Source organism: Canis lupus, chromosome 19 (genome assembly GCF_003254725.2).
Source record: "Canis lupus dingo isolate Sandy chromosome 19, ASM325472v2, whole genome shotgun sequence".
In the NCBI taxonomy this organism is placed as follows: Eukaryota; Metazoa; Chordata; class Mammalia; order Carnivora; family Canidae; genus Canis; species Canis lupus.
Window position 1 is genome coordinate 14,399,848 of NC_064261.1, and position 20,525 is coordinate 14,420,372.

A 20,525-nucleotide genomic window follows, 5' to 3' on the forward strand; every position below is an offset into this window, starting at 1 on the left:
GTGTGTGTGTGTGTGTGTATATATATATATACACACACACACATATATATGACAGTGTGATTGGCTTTGGAGTTTTTATTCAACAACATTTTACTGAAATGAGCACAAGAGTGCAGATTAAAAAGAAAGACTCAGCCCAGATGTTTTGGGTTGTTTTTTTGATCTAATTAATAAGAAATTATATTTTTATTATAATAAAATTCAGACCCAGATTATGGGAAAGTATAAGGTATTAGAAACTTAATGAATTTTGAAAGAACAACATTACAAAATATTTCATAAATTTTAACTATTTTTTAGGATACAATTAACACCTTCATTTTGACAGCTTTGAAAAACTAGTATTCAATATTTAGAGAAAATAATCATGAATGTCATAAAACAATATTTTTATGTATTGTGTAAGAGGTTCTTTATATAAAATAAATAGTATAGAGATGTTTTAAAGATAATTTACTACCAGCCACCTGTGTGGCTCAGTTGATTAAGTGCCAGACTTGATTTCAGCTCAGGTCATGACCTCCAGGGTTGTGAGATCAAGCCCGCATTGCTCCACATTGGGTGTGGAGCCTGCTTAAGACTCCCTCTTCTCTCTGTGCCTCTCCCTTTTCCCCTCCGCATACCCTCCCATGCCTGCTTGCCATAGGCTCTCCCTCTCTCTAACAAAAAAGATAATTTTACTCCCTATTAATCATAATTATTGAATCAGTAGCTACAAAAAGTATTATGGAGTCAAGATTAGAGACTATAAGCCTATATGGAGAAACTTTAAGAGTTATTTATACCAAGACTTTGTTTTTTATAAGGAATTTTATTTTAGTTACTAAAAGTAAATAAAGATTATGTGAATAAGCTGAAAATGATTAATCATTGTTTCTGAAGTCAGGAAGTTCCTAAATCAAAATATGTGATCTCTCTACAAGATACTGGATGTCTAGTTTATCTTTCCAGAATATTACTGAACACTATCCTAAAATGAATCAAAGTGCATACAGCAGAACTTCACCTGACAGAAATTATAAGCTTCCCTTAATTTGTTTTTAGTTATTATTTTTATTGTTGTACATTTTGCAAAAACTTGGAAGTATCACTGTAGTGTTCATCTAATGTTCTTTATTTCACTAGAGAGATAAAAAGTGAAAAGAATATGGGATTAGAAAATAAACATGTCCAAATTCAATCCTGTTTTCACTTCATACATGAGTGAATTGCATAATCTCTACTTGGTTACTCATATTCAAAATGGTATTAATTGGGGGTACTGGGCTGGCTCAGCCCACAGAGCACACAACTCTTGATCTCAGGGTTGTGAGTTTGAGCCCCATGTTGGGCATAGAGATTACTGAAAGAAATAACACCTTTTACAAAACAGGATTAATTGTACCTAGTCTTCAGTACTGTTGGAAGGATTAGGGATGGTGCCAGGACAGGGTGGAGTGCACAGAACTAAAAGCACTTCCACATATGTATGCTATGATTTGCATTCTTGCTGACATCATCACTCTTAATGATGAACTTCATCATTTTCTCACAGACTGAGAGATGTTTTCTAGGTTGTAGCCTTTCTGTTTTTCTTAGATAAAAGTAAAAGTCCACCTTAGCTGTAATTTCTTTAGTCAAAAAATATCACTAGCTGGGTATAGATTGGAACATCAGTAATCATATGTTGAATTTGCTCAAAATGCTGCTACTCATTATTCTGATCATTCAGGTATTTTGAAACCTGTAGGCATTAATAAAATTATTAAATCCTCCATGGGGGGCACTGGGTGGCTCACTCAGTTGAGCCTCCAACTCTCAGTTTTGGCTCAGCTCATGATCTCAGTCAGGGTCATGGGATCAGCTCTGAGGCAGGCTGTGTGCTTAGTAGGGAGTCTGCTTGGGTTCTCTCTCTCCCTCTCTCTAAAATAAATAAGTAGATTTTTAAAAAGAATTATTAAATCCTCCATGAAAACATTAGGTGGCCTTGTAATTAAACATAACTTTTGGAGGTTTTAAGACTAGGGGATATTAAAACATTGAAATTTAAATTACTTCTTTTATATTTGACTCTGTCTTGCTTTATAACAAAAACAACAAAGAAATGTAAGGTGTAGGATAAGAGGAACAGAGAGTAACACAATAATCTGGAAGAAAATTAATGCCATAAAATAATAAATGAAATAGAATGTCAAATTTAACTAGGCATACAACAGTGAGAAGTCAAAACCCTGCCCTCATGGAGCTAATACTCTGATACATGTAATAAATCTTGCTTGGAATTCCTAAATTTATTTTTAAATGGAGGAATCACATTAGGGATTTAGAATTGATGACCATGAACTTTGCTATTTTCTCAGTGGAACAATTTCATTACCCAAGACACCTTATAAAAATAGGGGAGGGGGTGGAATTCTCATATAAGACAACCATCTCTTTAAGCAGCAAAGAAAAACTTAAGATATTTAAAAGCAAACAGCAAACTATAACAAGATCTCTTTTATTATGGTGATTAAAATTTCAAGGTTCCCTACCAGGAATGTGGCATTTTTATTCAGATTTTAGTCTCCTGTAAAACTCCTTTGTTTCATTGAAACTTCTAAATCTCTCCCTAATATCTCAGCGCGCGCACACACACACACACACACACACACACACACACCCTTATATAATACATCCATATAAATATACATAAATATTATATATTCTTGTTATATTTATATATTTTTAAAGATTTTATTTATTCATTCATGAGAAACACAGAGAGAGAGAGAGGCAGAGACACAGACAGAGGGAGAAACAGGCTCCATTCAGGGAGCCTGATGCGGGACCTAATCCCAGGTCCCCAGGATCACGACCTGAGCCAAAGGCAGACATACAACTGCTGAGCCACCCAGACATCCCTATTCATATGTTATATTTTAAATTACTTGTATATTCTTAGAAACTTTCAGATATACTCTACTTATTATTGGATTCATATAATTAGTGAAGAGGCTAAATAACACTAGATCTCCCATCAGCCTTTAGGCTTTCTCTACAATCCCCCTCAGCCCAGCCCGTTACACTGCTATTTATCATACTTTTTTAATATTTGTTTTTCTAATTCTTCAATCTTTTTGGTATGTTCCATAATTAAACAATGCAAATTCGTTTAGCGAAAAAGAAATAAACGAATCCTTATTTTGAGTTATAAACTTTCATTTTACTGAGCTAAATTCATCCAGTCACTAGAGTAAGCTCTCAGAATACCCAAAAATCGGTTTTAAGTTACTCAGCTATTTTTCTTCAATTAAGGCAGCTCTCTGAAAGGATGTGCTAGTACAATTTAAAATTTATTGAGCAAGTTAATTGTATGAGGATTAAGAAGAGGAAATGTTAGAATCTCGGGTGTGTTTTTCTGAAGATCCTGTTTCCAAAATAGTAATTCGAATCTATTTTTACATCTTCTTTTCTTACTGTCATAAGTTATATACGTCCATTACAATAATAAAAGAATACCAAAAAAGAGCTTAAAGCTGCACATACCTAAATAAAAAATAAAAGTCATCCTACAACTAAGATCTAGAGATAAGTACTTTTGACCTTGTTATACACAGATTTCTAGTGTTTTGAATTATTATAAAACATATCTTTTAAAAATTGTATTATATTTTTAAAAATATATTATTTTAAAATGTACAATGAGGGGCACCCAGGTGGCTCAGCCAGCTAAGCGTCTGCCTTTAGCTCAGGTCAGGATCCCAGGGTTCAGGCTTCCCGCTCAGCGGGGAGTCGGCTTCTCTTTCCTCTGCCCCTCTGAACCCTGCTTGTGCTTCTCTATCATGCTCTTTCTCTCTCAAGTAAATAAATGAAATCTTAAAAAAAAATTAAAATGTACAATGAATGTAATTTCCTTTAATGTAGTTGGTAATGGTTGCATGGTGTTCCACTATATGGATGTTTAGTAATGAATTCGTCTTCATTTTGGAACATTTGGGTTGTTTACAAGTTTTTGGCACTATAAACAATCCTGGAGAGAACATGACTGTAGCTGTGTCTTTCTACAAACCCTAATTATTTACTTAGGATAAATTCTAAGAAATGTAATTACTGAATCAAAGTTATATATATTTTTGAGGTTCCTATATGAATTGCTTGGAAATTCATATCAATTTAGAGTTCTGCTTAATATTTAATGTGCTGTTAGCATGAACCCTAAGATTGACTAGCTTTTAATTTTTATAATTTTGTTTCAATATTTTTAAGTTGAAAATGACACATTATAACTCACTTTTTATTATATTCCTTTGATTTTTAGACAGTTTAAACTTTCCCCCTACTTATTTCAGTAATTTTAACTTATTTTATGTAAAGTTCCTTTCATCTCCTTTGCTATTTTCCTTCTGTGGCATTAATAGTATTTTTCTTAATTTGCTAAATCTCTTTGAAGTGTAAGGAAGTAAGTATATTATCTGTCATGACTTTTATATGTTTTTTCTTAAATTATGTTTATAATATACTTAAATATATAAGTAAAGTATATCATTTTTAGTGTATAGTTTCTGCATTTCATATTACCAACTTTCTCACAAGAAACCAATACAACAGAAATAATCCTAGTGTCTGGCAGATAGTAAAGACTATTTAAGCATTAGCTATTGCAATAATTCTCATTGTGATAATGGAAGAAATATATATATGCATATATACATGTGTTTATATGTATATGTATTTATACATATATTTACTTGTATTTACAAACATATACATGTAAAATGCACTCGAGGTCACATAGCTGAAAATGTGTACGTAAGTACAAACTCAAGCTGATAAATTCTTAATTACTTGAAAACTTAAGTCTTATTTAAGACTCTTTCTTCAAGGAGTCCTAGTTCCCTTTAGTGGGAACTAAAATCTAGATCTCAGCTCAAGAGGTACATATTGCTAATGTTGTATCATTGCTTCTAGGCTCCTCCAGGATTTTCCAGCTCTTCTTTTTTTTTTTTTTTTTAAGATTTTATGTATTTATTCATGAGAGACACAGAGAGAGGGGGTAGGGAGGCAGAGACACAGGCAGAGGGAGAAGTGGGCTCCATGCAGGGAGCCTGATGTGGGACTCAATCCCGGGTCTCCAGGATCAGGCTCTGGGCTGAAGGCGGCGCTAAACCACTGAGCCACCCAGGGTGCCCCCAGCTCTTCCTAAAGAACTAGAACACACACATTGTCTTCCACAGAGTTCTTCCTCACTTTCCACTGGATGTCTGTATCTTCTTTCTTCCACACTGAGTCTTCTGGTTCCTGAGGATATCAATATGTTTACATATGTGATCTATTCTATATCACACATAAGGAAGATTTAGATTTAACTACATTCATACCCCAACAATAAACCAACTAAAATATAGCTGATCCTTGAACACCATAGTTTGAAGTGTGTGAATCTACCCATACATGGGATTTTTGTTAAATATAGTTAAAGTACTGGGATCCCTGGGTGGCGCAGCGGTTTGGCACCTGCCTTTGGCCCAGGGCGCGATCCTGGAGACCCGGGATCGAATCCCACGTCGGGCTCCCGGTGCATGGAGCCTGCTTCTCCCTCTGCCTGTGTCTCTGCCTCTCTCTCTCTCTCTCTGTGACTATCATAAATAAATAATAATAATAAAAAAATTAAAAAATATATATAGTTAAAGTACTGTGAGTCCTATTTTCTCTTCCTTATGATTTTCCTAATAACATTTTCTTTCCTCTAGCTTTCTTTATTGTAAGAGTACAGTATACAATACATGTAACCTATGAACTACATGTTGATTGACTGTTGATGTTATTGGTAAGGCTTCCAGTCAGCAGTAGGCCGTTAGTCGTTAAGTACTTGGGGGAGTCGGTAGTTATATGATTTCCGACTGTGCAGGGGGTTGGTGCCCCAAACCCCTCATGTTGTTCAAGGGTCATCTGTAATTCCTTTGTGGTGATTTTTCTCCTTAGGATGTCTACCACTAAAAAAAAAAAAAAAAAAAAAAAAAAAAAAAAAAAAGAAAAAGAATGTCTACCACTAACTGTTCTGCCAGAGGACTGTGTCCAAAAGTTACTCGACTTTATTTTATTTCTAATGTATGTTATTAATTGGAAATGAAGTTTGGTTTGTTTTTGTAGATGGAATGGGAGTGACTATTTTATCCTTTATAAGTTTATTTCTGAATATGTGAAATACTAATGTGGTTCAAAAGTCAAACCATAGAGAAAGTTAAACTCCATGAATTCTCACTCCCAGCCCTATTCCATTAATAACATTACTTCCCACTCTCTGAGTAATGATTTTTTATTATCATAATTCAGTTTTCCTAGTCTTCTTTCCACAAAAAATAGCAAGTGCATACATTGCCTTCTGATTTTTTTTTCTTTCATACAAACACTGGAGTATGAGGCATTTGCACTTTATTTTTTTAAGCTAGTATGTCTCAGAAACCATTCCATAGTGGTTTATAGAGATTCCACACACGTTTATTTATGCTTCCATAGAAATAGATTATGTTAGGTTGTTTTCAGTATTTTGTTACACAAATAATAATTCAGTGAATAATTTTGTTTATGTGTTATTTTATATCTGTTGTAGTATCTTCAGTTAAACCCTAGAAGTGGGATTGTGCCAGTTGGCCCTCTCACTAGTAATGTATGAGGAGGTTTCTCTCTCCAGTTTTGCCAGCAGAGTGTAGCAATAGACTTTTGAATTTTTATTCACTTTATAGGTGAAAAATAGTGTCTTATGGTAGTTTTAACTAGCATTTCTCTTTTTTTAAATTTTTTAAAAAGATTTTATTTATTCATGAGAGACACACAGAGAGAGAGAGAGGCAGAGACACATGTGGGCAGAGGGAGAAGCAGGCTCCATGCAGGGGGCCCAATGCAGGACTCGATCCCGGGTCTCCAGGATCACACCCTGGGTGGAAGGTGGCACTAAACCGCTGAGCCACCTGGGCTGCCCCTAGCATTTCTCTTAATAAGAGTGAAAATGAGCGTATTTTAACATGTTTAAAGATGTTTTACATATCATTTTTTCCATAGGCTGATCATTAAGTTGTCCTTTTTAATTGAAGTATAATTGACATACAATATCATATTAATTTCAGGTGTACATCATAGTGATTTGATATTTTTGTACATTCCAAAGGATCCCCCTACTAAGTGTAGCTACCCCATCACCAAAGTTATTACAATATAATTACTATATTCCTTATGCTGCACATTATGAACCCATGACCTATGTATTTTATAGCTGGAAGTTTGTACCTCTTCACCTATTTTGCCTGCCCCCCTGACTAACAGTTTGTTTCCTGTATCTATGAGTCTGTTTCTATTTTATTTTGGTTTGGTTTGGTTTTTGATTCCACATATAAGTGCAATCATAGAGTATTTGTCCTTCTCTGACTTATTTCACTTAGCATAGGGCCCTCTAAATCCATCTATATCTCTTCATACTGTTACAAATGGCAAGATTTCATTCTTTTTAAAGATGTAATATCATACCTTCTTTACCCATTCATCTATCAGTAGATACTTAAGCGATGCTTTCAAACCTTGGCTATTGTAAACAATTCTGCAATAAACTTAGAGGTACATGTATCTCTTTGAATTGGTGTTTCCTTTCTTTGGATAAATATATATAAGTGGAATTGCTGGATTATATGTTCATTCTATTTTTAATTTTTTGAAGACCCTCCATACTGTTTTTCCAAGTGGCTGCACCAATAAATATTCCCACCAACAATGTATGACAGCTCCCTTTTCTCAACATCCTCACCAACATTTGTTATTTCTTGTTTTTGATAATAGTCATTCTTACAGGTGTGAGACTGTGGCTTTGATTTGCATTTCCTTGATGACTAGTGATGTTGAGCATCTTTTCATGTGTCTGATGGCCATCTGTAGGTCTTCTTTAGAAAAATGTCTATTTAAGTCTTCTGCCAATTTTTTAATTGGGATTTTAAATGTGAATTTGTGTAAGTTTTTGTATATTTTAAATATTAAACTATATCAGAAGCATAATTTTCAAATATCCTCTCCATTCAGTAAGTTTTGTTTTGTTTTGTTGATGATTTCCTTCACTATGCAAAAGCTACTTAGTTTGATATCATCTCTTTTGTTTATTTTAGCCCTTTTTTCCCCTTGCCTGAGGAGACTAGACGAAAAATAAATATTGTTAAGACTGATGTCAAAGAGTTTACTGCCTATGTGTTCTTCTAGGAGTTTTATGGCTTTAGGTCTTGCACTCAATTCTTTAATACATTTGAATTTATTTCTGTATATGGTGTAAGGTAGTGGCCTAGTTTCATTCTTTTGTATGTAGCTCTCCAGTTTTTCCAGCACCATTTATTGAAGAGACTGTCTCTTCCCATTGTATATTTTTATCTCCTTTGTCATACAGTAATTGACCATATATACTTGGGTTTATTTCGGAGCTGTATTCTCTATGAGTCTATTTTTATACTTATATCACACTGTTTTGGTAACTCTAGCTTTGTAATATAGTATAGTTTGAAATAAGGAAGATAATAGCTCCAGCTTCATTCTTTCTCAAGATTGCTGTAGCTATTTAGGTTTGCTTGTTTGTTTGTTTTTTTGTGGTTCCATACAAATTTTATGATTCTTTGTTGTAGTTTTATGGAAAATGCCATTGGTATTTTGATGGAAGGTGGATTTAATCTGTAGATTACCCTGGGTAGTATGAACATTTTAATGATATTAATTCTCCCAATCTAAGAGCATGGTATATCTTTACAGTTTTCATGTTGTCTTCAATTTCTTTCATTAATATCTCATAGTTTTTAGTGTATGAATCTTTCACCTCTTTTGTTTTAGTCCTAGCTATTCTATTCTTTCGATGTAACAGTAAATGAGATTGTTTCCTTAATTTCTCTTTCTGGTAGCTCTTTATTAGTATTCAAAAATGCAACCAATTTCTGTATGTTAATCTTGTATCCCGCAACTTTATTGAGTTTATTTATTAGTTTTAATAGAGTTTGGTGGAGATTTTATGATTTTATATATTATCATGTCATCTGCAAATAGTGACAGTTTTATTCCTTTTTTTTTCTGATTTGGTTGCCTTTTATTTCTTTTTCTTTTTGAATTGCTGTGGCTAGGAATTCCAATACTATGTTGAATAAAAGTGGCAAGGATGTATATTTTTCTTTTGTTCTAATCTTAGAGGAAAAGCTTTCAGTTTTTTACCATTGAGTAGGATGCAAGCTGTGGGTGTCATGTATAGCCTTTATTATGTTGAGATACATTCCTTCTGTATCTACTTTGTTGAGAGTTTTTATCACAAATGGTTCAATTTTGTCAAGTGCTCTTTCTGAATCTATTGAGATAATTGCATTATTATTATTTTTCAACATTTTATTTATTTATTCATGAGAGACACAGAGAGAGAGGCAGAGACATAGGCAGAGGAAGAAACAGGCTCCCTGTGGGAAATCCCAGGACTCTGGGATCATGTCCTGAACCAAAGGCAGATGCTTAACCACTGAGCTACCCAGGTGTCCCTAACTGTATTATTTTTATACTTTGTTTTGTTAATGTGGTATATAATATTGATTAACTTATGGATTTTGAACCATCCTTGCATCCCTGGAATAAATCTCATGTGATTTTGATGTATCTTATTGTATTGTGGAATTTAATTTGCTAATATTTTATTGAGGATTTTTCCATCTGTGTTCATCAGGGATATTGGCCTGTTTTTTGGTTATTGTTATTTTTTTGTTTTCTTGTTGTTTTTGTTTATTTATTTATTTATTTTTTATGTCTTTGGTTTTGGTATTAAGGTAATGTTGGCCTTATAAAATGAGTTAGGAAGAATCCCTTCCTCCTCAATATTTTGGAATAATTTGAAAAGGATAGGTATCAATGCTTCTTTAAATGTTTTATAAAATTTATCTGTGGAAAGCTGTCCAGTTCTGGAGTGTTGCCTTTTGGGAGTTTTTAAATTACCAATTTGATTTCATTACTCATAATCAGTCTATTTAGATTTTCTATTTCTTTTTGATTCAATCAGAGAAGGTCTTATTTTTCTAGCAATTTATCTATTTCTTCTGTGTTTTCCAATTTGTTGGCATAGTAGTAGTCATCTCTTTTGATCCTTTGTATTTCTATGGTGTCAGTTGTAACTACTCTTTTTCCACTTCTGTTGTTATATATTGGCTTTTTTTCTTCATGAATCGAACTAGTTTTCTTGAACATTATTTTGCCCTTTTAATAAATTGAGGATTTGGTCTTTTTATTTTCCAGTATTTAAAGAGTCCTTTATATATTAGACCTTTAGCTGTAATATATGTCACAAATACTTTTTCCATGTTTTCAGTTTTCTTCTGATTTTGTTCATGGTATTTTTCTATATGATAGCTTTTCTTTTTAATGTAGTTGAACTTACCAAATTTTCTTGTATTGCATCTGGATTTTGAGTCATAATTAGAAAGATTTTCCCAAAAATAAGTTTATAAAAAATGTGTTTTCTTCTAATAATTATATTAACAATGTTCCTTTAAAAGTAGAGCAAGCCCTATTAATAATACAGTTGGCATTTCAAATGTAACACAAGACTGCCCCAGGAAAACGGGACATATAGTTCCTTGTTTATAGGTATTATCTCATTTAAACTATAGAGCTAACATCTATATCATTTACCTTATTTTCTTTTTTTTCATTTACCTTATTTTCTTACTTAATTTTAGGTTAAAGCTGTAGCTGTTTTGCTTTCTCAATCTAAAATTGTTTATCATTTCCTTATAAGTGGCAGTGCTACTCTATTAAGCAAAAGTTTGCTGTATTTTTAGATATTATCATATTTCAGGACAGATATACATTAAGCATATTCTGCTCCTTAAATCTTCACTGACTGAAGAAGAGGTTGCAGCATGCATTTATTCTGCCTAAGAGTTGACCTCCAGATCGTTATTTTTCTTTAATAACTAACAATTATATTCTGTAAAAAGAAATAATTAGTCATTTTAAATTTTTCTAAATGGCAAAAATTCTATATCATTCTTGAAATTCTTCTATAATTGTTGTCATTGGTTTAAAAAAAGTAAATGCAACCATCCATGTTAAAACCAAATTAATTTCAGTGGGGGAAAAGGAAATTTACTTTAGAACTATAAGTTTAATTTGTACTGATGTTTTTACCTATGTTATTTCAATTAATTCTTCAGAGAGCTTAATATAGTCTACATTACCATCCTCATTTAAGAAGGACAGAAACAGAGGCCCAAAAGTTAACTAACCTATCTAAAGGCAAAAAGAAATAAAGTGAGTATATAAACTCAAGAATGCCTCACTCCAAAGACCTTACTTTTCTACAATACTTTGTGGCTTCAAATGAGAAACAAATTGCTAAGTTTTCTAGGAATTTCTCAGAGTGCAGTATTTTTACTTGACTATCATATGTTAACAATGTAGCTATATAAGCTATAAGCTATAAGCTATAAGCTCCCGTGACGCCCAAATTATCACTCTACTTCACGAACAATTTAAAGATGAACCCTATATTCCAGTGAAATGAAGCACAACAAATCACAGAAAATAAATTCCTATGCAGTCATGCTGATAATCCTCCCAGATCAGCTCTCAAGTGGGTGTTGGCTATCCCTGTGTGCAGGGATATATGCCTCCTTCATTTAGACTTTCCTCCCATTTTGTTGTCATCTTTACAAGAGATGTGTGTTCTTGGGACATGGAGTTTCTTTAAAGGTTTCTTTCAGTAGACCGTTGAGGGATGGATTCGCTTCTTCTCAGGGTCTGAGAAATTAAAGGACATGCATAGCCTCAGGCCCTCATTTTGAAAGCACTATCCATTCCTTATAAAATGACAAAAAAAGCAGCAAAGCCAACCTTTTATTTTCCTACCTTGGACTTCGATCTATTTAGTAATGCCATGACATTTCTATCAGGTTTCCTCCATAAGGCCCTTTCAGAACACAAATAAAAGAATGAATACAGGAGCTGAGCTTTCTCCCATTCAACTTTCAGCTCTGTTAGCTTTCAATACCAGAAATGTATTTAAAACTGGATAAGGTTTGTTAACTCTTATATACCACTGTCACTCATCCAGATAGAAAAGAATAAAACTATATATGTGATAAGATTTGCAATTCAAATCAAACCATTTCACTTTGAAAATATAGAGTGTTGTGGTTTGGGGAAGACAGGAAAAGCAAGAATAAAGTTTCAAATTTACCTTTGGTAATAATATTGTAGTTGATGTTCATGAAACTAGGTATATACATTTGTATATTCTTTACCAAATATTATACTAAAAGTTTTCCAACCAGGTTATATTTTGTTGTTTTTTCCAGGTTATACTTTATGTTTGACTCTAACTATGCTTTAGCATTGAGCTTTTAGAAAAAAATAAGTATATCTCTGAACAAATTTAGATTTTTAAAACTATGAAAGCCAAATAAAGCTACTTTAGAGTTTTTCAAGATATTTGTATATTTTAAGTCAGATGTTAAGGACCTCATCCATATTTCATACAACTCGGGAAATTCTTGTAAAGAAGCAGACAAAGAGAACTGGATGGGAATAATTACAATCTTTTAATACACAAAACAAAACAAAGAACAAACTCTTTTCATAACAGTTCAGCTAAATTCCACTGCCTGTCACTCAGATTGCATTATTTTAATAATTCTGTAAGAAGCTTACTCCAATAACTTCAACTTACTTTTAACTTGAAAAATAAACTCAACACATTTTACATAACAGTGTCATCAAAATACATTGGATTAATTTAAAGTGAACTTAAGAATTTTCTGAAATGAGAACATCATAATGTTTCCAAGTGCTATGCTGTGAGTAGTGATTGTGAAATATATTACAGGTCTTTAGGAAAAAATGTGGAAGCAAAGGAAATAATATGAATTCAGCATATGTCTACTGCATAAATGTAGTTAGGGTAGTTTCAGTAGTGGAAAGTAAGTTCCATCATCCACCCTCATTCATTTATAGATGAATCAGATAGAAGGAATAGAGAAAAGCTTTGACACTGTTATGCTAAACCTCCTGAATCTAAGAACAACCTACTTGCCACATATGAATAGTCCATAAGCAGTCAGCTTCATGCTTCATGACTTTTCCCAGCCCACGTTGATTTGCCTAGCAGCAGAACACCTAAACCAAGCAGATCCAATCAGATTCTTTCTCCCAAAGGTTTGGCATTTTGATTTGCAGAGTAATATCTGGGTTCTGACTTGTGGCTAAAACAGGCCTGTGATTCTTCTATGAAAACATATGGGGAATGTTACAGCCAAGATCTCTGAAAAGATTCTTATTACCACCCTTTCTAAAGCTTAGTAGATGGGCTCATCCTTGGATTCTGTGAGTTATTCATTATCCTTTTAATAATTTTCCTAATTATATTACCTCAAGTTAGTTTCTATTAACTACGAGTGGAAGAATTAGCAAGAAGTCTCCCAGTTTAACCTGTTCCTGGTATACCTCTTTATTTTTAATACCAAAACTTTATAGAATATGCATACCTCTAAATATAATGTTTTGGGTTATGTTTATAGAAAAAATATGCCTTCATTTCCAAATGTTAGAAATTTTTTAAAAGATTTTTTTACTTATTTTAAAGAGAGTATGTGAGCGGGGCAGAGACAGAGAGACAGGGAGACAATATCAAGCAGACTCCCCACTGAGTGTGGAGCCAGATGCGGGCCTAATCTCAGGATCCTGAGATCATGACCTGAGCTGAAATCAAGAGTCTAATGCCCAACTGACTGAGCCACCCAGGCACATAATTAGAATTATGTGTAGGCATTTTGAAAAGCATGTCCAATGTCAAAAATGGGAATGCGCATCTCAGATGTAGCTGATATTGAGAGAGGTCATTACTCTATATGAAGCCATCTTAATTGATATTCCAGAAGAAATGTTTTAAGCACTTAACATTTTTTTTTTAAAGATTTATTTATTCAGAGAGAGAGAGAGGCAGGGACACAGGCAGAGGGAGAAGCGGGCTCCATGCAGGAAGCCCAACGTGGGACTCGATCCTGGGTCTCCAGGATCACACCCCAGGCTGCAGGTGGCACTAAATCACTGCGCCACCGGGGCTGCCCAGCACTTAACATTTTAATGCAAAGCTACCTGATAGTGTTTTAGTTTTCTGGAAACTGGTTGAAAGTTTTGCTCTATATATGAATTATACATTTTTTGGTTAAAAAAAAATAAGTGGAGAATAGTTTCCATCCCCCACTCCCACCCTGCCTTTCCCCCCCACCCCAGTCAGTAATTGTTTAGTAAACATGAATAGGAAATTCCCTTCTCTAAATTTCCATGCAGATACTGCAGTCTATTGGATGAGATGACACAAATGCAAAGTTGAAAGTGTAAACTGTCACAAGAAGGGTAAAAGAATAAAGTTATGACAATTTAGAGGAAACAGAGGAAATGAGACCTAACATCATGTAAGAGATGCTTGTAAGCAAATCAAAAAAGGTTCAAGAGTTGAGACTAAGATTTTGGAGCTCTTTGCATAGACATAATAGATAAAGGATTGCCAAATAAAAAGACTTTGTTAGAGAAAAGATAGTGTTCTTTGGTAATTTTTAAAAAAGATTCTACTTATTTATTTAAGAGAGTACAATTGGCACAATTGAAGGGAGGAGCAGAGGGAGAGGGATGAGTAGACTCTGTGCTGAGCTCTGAGTCTGAGGTGTCTCAATCCCACAACCCTGAGATCATGACCTGACCCGAAGAAATCAAGAGTCAGACACTTCCCCAACTGAGCCACGGACATACCCCAAGACAGTGTTCTTTGAGAAGCCTTTTGGAAGATCTTTGAAATCATGTGCTAACACATGTATGATGTGCAGTTTTTTTTAAGATTTTATTTATTTATTAATGTGAGACACAGAGAGAAAGAGAGAGAGAGAGAGGCAGAGACACAGGCAGAGGGAGAAGCAGGCTCCACACAGGGAGCCTGACATGGGACTTGATCCCGGGTCTCCAGGATCAGGCCCTGGGCTGAAGGAGGCGTTAAACTGCTGAGCCACCCGGGCTGCCCTATGCACTTTTCTTAGGAAACGACCAGACCTTTCATCAAATTCCCCTTCCACACTCAGCTGGAAATTACAATTTTTCAAGAAACTTTTATGATTGTTTTTTCAATTGTGCTTTCTATAAGAAACATGAAAAAGAAAGTTTAAGGTTATATAAGGAAGGAATTTAACAATATTTTCCAGAGATGTTTGAGTCTAGACCACTTTCTTAGTAAAACGGGTCAATGGAATGCTTAAATAAGCAAAAAGATCACCATTATTGAGTTAAAACAGAATCAATTCATTTAGAAAGAGCATAGAGATAAACATAAATCTCTAAACCACTTGAAGTAATTTCCATACCAGAATGACTAGATTGTAATCGCAGTGAAGAATTTTAACATATCTAAAGAAGGAATATAGCAAATAAACCTAAAAGAGAAGGTTTATTTAGGAAGAAAACCTTGGAAAATGATTGCAAATAAAGATATTGGTATGCCCCCATCTCTTCTTAAACCTGTCCAGGAAGAAGCTAGCCTGATCAGGCCCAAGAACCAAATCCGTTACTGATGATGGTCTATGCCCATAACTGAAGGACCAAGGCATTATTAGGTTGTTTAAATCTTAAAAAAAAAAAAAAATCTGATGCCTTTTAGCATTTTAAATCATATACCAATCTTTCTTAGTCACATTTTACAATCACCAAACAGCATTTTGATTTTGATTTATAGTGTTTTGAAATAATAGGAAATATATACCCCCAGTTCCTGCTAATAGTTGGTATTTGACCCCAGTTCCTGACACATCTCCAAAACCATTGTGATTTCCTGAGTGATAGGAGTGTCTGACACAGAGCTCCTAAATCCCTGGCAACTTCCTGGGTAATAGGAATATCTTTTGTTGTAAAGAGGTTACTCTTGGCAGGCTTCTGGATATGGGCTGATCACCAGAAAGACCAAGATTAGAAGCCTGGAACTTTCAGCCCCCACCACCTACCACCCCCCTCCAACCAGAGGGCTAGGAAAATGAGTCAATCATGAGTCAGTCATGCCCACATGACCTAATGGACCCTACTTAAAATCCTAAATGTATGGTGTTTGGAGAGATTCTGGGTTGGTGAATACATTCACATGCTGAGAGGGTGGTGCACCCCATCTCCAGGGGGATATAAACTTCTATACTTGGGACTCTTCCAGACCTTGCCCTCTGTAGTTCTTTATCTGGCTATTCATCTGTGCCCTTTATCATATCCTTTATTATATAATAAGCCAGTAAATATATGTGTTTCCCTGAATTATCTGAACCATTCTAGCAAATTATCAAACCCAAAGAGAGGCTCATGAGAACCATATTTATAGCCAGTTGGTCAGAAGTGCAGGTGACAACCTGGGATTTGTGACTGGAGTGTGAAGAGGGAGCAGTCTTTATGGGACTAAGCCCTTAACTTGTGGAATCTGATCCTAACTCCAGGTAGATGGTGTCATCTATACATAGTGTAGAACTGCATTGAATTTTAGGACACCAAGCTGGTATCAGAATTGGTCAGTGTAGGAAAAAAACAAACAAACATATCTGGTCACAGAAATGTTCTGAAAGAGTAGTAGAGGAGAAACACAAGAGTTTTTCCTAATAAGCCAATAAGGAGAAAAGTGGCTAACTAGAGGATATATAAGGGTCAAATCTTTTAGTAGATATATTTCTTCCTAAAATAAATATAGGAGTAACTTGATTATCTATTCACCATCTTCCACCATTTCAGAGAATTATAAAAATGTAAAATTCTAAAAGATAAAAAAAATCATGAGAGTCTCATGGAAAGACAATATGGTCTGGAAAATAATATAGCCAAAAATATATCAATGAACAGAAATTGAACCACATGACCCATATAGCTGACAGAAGTGAGGATGTAACATCATGGCACAAGGATGAGATCAAAACAGAGAACAAAGTATAATCATTTTTATATCACTCAAAAGAATAAGCAAACTGGCTGTTTGGAAGATCTGTTTTTGCTTTATTTGTTTTTCTGTTTCTAAGATCTGGAGTCAATTTCTCTCATGTATTATGATAAAGAGAAAACTTTCATGTGAGAGAACAGGTCTTTTTAACATCCCTAAGATAGGTATTCTAGGGAGTGAGTTTATATCATGCTTTCTTCTAATATGACTCAACGTAGGTCTGTAGAATAATGTTGATATAAGACACAATAAATTGAATGTAAAAAGATTTGAAACAATGCTGTCCATATATGTTCTTTTCAAATGGTTTATTCTCATAAAAGTATAAAATTTGTATTTCTAGAAAAATGTATGGACTTCCATTCTCCATAATTATTGTTTTTATCAATAAAACAGTTGAAATTATAATCTCTGAAAATTACCTGGAGTGAGTAAATACTGTTTTTAATTAAACGCACTTCATTTTTTTTGATAAATGCAAAGTAAAGTTTCCTTTATGAAGACTATAAAATCCTAATTTCAAAATTTGCTTCAAGGTGTTTAAGTTATTATGATTTACTCTTATGGTAGACACTATTAGTAATCATCAATATTTGGTTTCCTTTTCCTTTTTTGGATATAAGTAAAGACTATATACTTTCCAGCCCCTTTATATAGTTAGGAAGGCAGTGTTGCCAGTTTAGACTGTTGAAACATGAACAAACATGATATAAGGCACCTCTTTTATAAGGCAATGTAACTGCCTGTTGAGTTCTTAGGTTCATCCCTTCCTCTATTGTAACAAAAATGTTCATTTCATATTGAAATGGTAGAGCCACTAGGATAGAGTCATAGCATCTTGGCTCACAGTTACATCTAGCAGAGAACTATTATGGAGAGTGTCGACTTATGGTGGATCATGTGTGAGTGACAAATTTTTATTGTGTTAATCCCTAAAATGTAGTAGGCGGTATGTGTCACTGCAACAAAATCTAGCTTTAGCTTGTCAGGGCACTTGATTGCTTCTCTTTTAATTATTATTTTAAGTAACAAGTAATAAATTGACATTCTGATTTTGTTCTTTACCAAGTCACTAAACATTCAATGAGTACTTATTGTCTGCCAGGCACTGAACTGAGGAGAAAAAGATAATTTCTGACTTTGGGTGATCACAACCACCTAAATAGAAAAAAAAAAAAAGGATTTAAATGTCATTAGAATTCAATTTGGTAAGAGAAATGATAGAGATATGCAAAAACTCATGGGAATTCTGAAGATGAATGACTAATTCTCAGGAAGTAGATGTGGTTTCCTTTGCTATTTGAACTTGAAGCTGGCATTTTGTAGACTGGTAGATTCACATTATATACATCGCATACCCAAAACAAAAAAATATAAGATACAATTGTGGGTAGTCTAAATTATAAATTGTAAATTCATAAAGAACCAAGTTCTATTTTTTAAATTTTCATAAAATAAAATAAAGGTTCTGCTTCTAATTTTCATCTGCTGGTAAGGGAAAAGTTTCCTCACACCAAACAAGCAATTTTCTAGACACCAGCAGGTGTCCTACAATTTGACTCAATTCTGACACTATTTACCTAGAAAGGAATCTGCCCCTCCCTCCACCAATTTCACATGTTAATCATAAGTCCAAATTGTGACCTGTGCTTCTGACCAACTGGCTATAAGACTGGAGGTTCCAATGAATCTCTGTTTGAGTTCCATTAATTTGCTAAAATGGTTCACAGAACTCAGAGAAACATTTTACCCACTAGAATACCAATTTATTATAAAAAGGTATAGCTCATGAACAGTCAGATAAGAAATATACAGGGTAAAATATGCATCCATGTGCTCTCAGAGTGTGCCACTTTCCACAAATCACCACATGTTCACCAACCCTAAAGCTCTCACCCTTTTGAGTTTTTATGGAGACTTCATTACACAGGCATGATTGATTAAATAATTGATCGCTGGAAACTGATTCAACCTCTAACCTTTCTTCCCTCCCCAGAGGTCAAGGGAGTGGGATTGAAAGTTCCAACCTTCTAATCACATTATTGGTTCCCTTGGCAACCAACCTCATCCTTATAGAGTCCAAAATTCACCTCATTAACATAACAAAAGACACCTTTGTTGCTCTCTACACTTAGGAAATCCCAAAGGTTTTAGGAGCTTTGTGTCAGGAACAATGGATGAAGACCAAATATGTTTCACAATACCACAACCACCAAGCCTCCTTTATGGGGCTATTTGTGGCCATGCAACTAAACTGTAAAGAAAAGAAATGTTAACAAAATGATGTGTGTAAATTATGGATTATATCGATAAAAGGAACTTGCTTGTCCACCACTTCTCATTCCAATAGCTTAGAATAAAGATACAGAATTAGTAAGCTATCTTTGACCATGACATGTAGAAAGTATCATAGCATATATAGGAGTCACAGATGGAACACCTCCTTTGTGGAGGAGGTTTTGTCCTTACCATTTGAGCTGTTCACCTCTCAGATCCTTATGTAGTATAGCCCATTCCTCTTCTTCCTTCCTGGGAGTGGGCTTGCCCACAGAGAAAATATTCTAATCAGTTAGCCAGGGAAGACACTGGTTTCCTAGCCTCACCTATGTAAGCATGTATAATTCTGAAGTTCAATATTTAGAAATACTTGCCCACGGCAATGAGCCCCTTCCTCAAAAAGCTAGGTTGTTCAGCCATTTTAATAAGTTTATATGTGGATTTCCCTTTTCTGAAACTCCAGTTGCAACATTTGTTAAGTGTGAACATCATTATCTATCTACAACAAGAAATATTTCCACATTCACCACTTTCCTCCTTTCGAGTAAAGGGTTCCTTTGAGAAAATAATCAAATGTTAATAAATACAATGAAATTGTCAGTGAACATATATATATACTTTTTACTACACATGAGACATACAGTATTCAACATATAGAAAATTATGCACCATAACATGAAATTCAGGGCTGATGCTTAGCAGAACTGAAGGACAAAGATGCCCCTGGCTGATTCTAATGGAATTCTTTTTTCACCCTGTAGTATCCGAAGTTACTTTTTAATGACCCCGTTAATGTTGGTTTGTAGTAACAGTTAAAAGAACATTTATGCAATTGATTCAATTTGCCTTATAGAAACTGATTTGCACTAAAGGATATAATAGTGCTCCCTATTTCCAATGTAAAAGCCATATTCTATATTAGGAGAGACTTTCAACTCAAATCTCTGACTGTAGAAGCACAAATTTACATATACATCTCTTTCTATTTTCTTGTTTCACATTTCCCTTATTTCCCACAAGATAAGAATACAATTGTTCTAGGACTGATATACTGTAGCTACAGCTCTTTTATATAACACTAAGAATTTCATTTACTAAATATTTTGCTTAGAGTTTTTCAATCATTACCATTTTTAAATCAACAAAAGAATATAACTATGTTTCCTTCTCAAGTGTCACATTTGAAGATAAGTGTCTGCAGAGCAATAATAGGTATTATAGTTATGGAAATGAGAGCTGATGGGGAATAATAAATACTTACTCTAAATTAATATGAAGTTTCTGATTATTC

General features: G+C 34.2%; 1 long non-coding RNA gene across 2 annotated transcripts; it reads right to left on the reverse strand.

Moving 5' to 3' along the window:
- Positions 1-11,482: 11,482 nt before the first annotated feature.
- LOC112642771 (uncharacterized) lies at positions 11,483-18,984 on the reverse strand. Of its 2 annotated transcripts, none has more exons than XR_007403797.1 (3): positions 18,854-18,984; positions 13,039-13,125; positions 11,483-11,751 (listed from the first exon to the last, which is right to left on the reverse strand). It is a non-coding gene; the product is annotated as an uncharacterized LOC112642771 (long non-coding RNA). The 2 variants fall into 2 exon arrangements; XR_003125427.3 differs by having other exon boundaries at positions 13,039-13,233; positions 18,854-18,971.
- Positions 18,985-20,525: the final 1,541 nt, after the last annotated feature.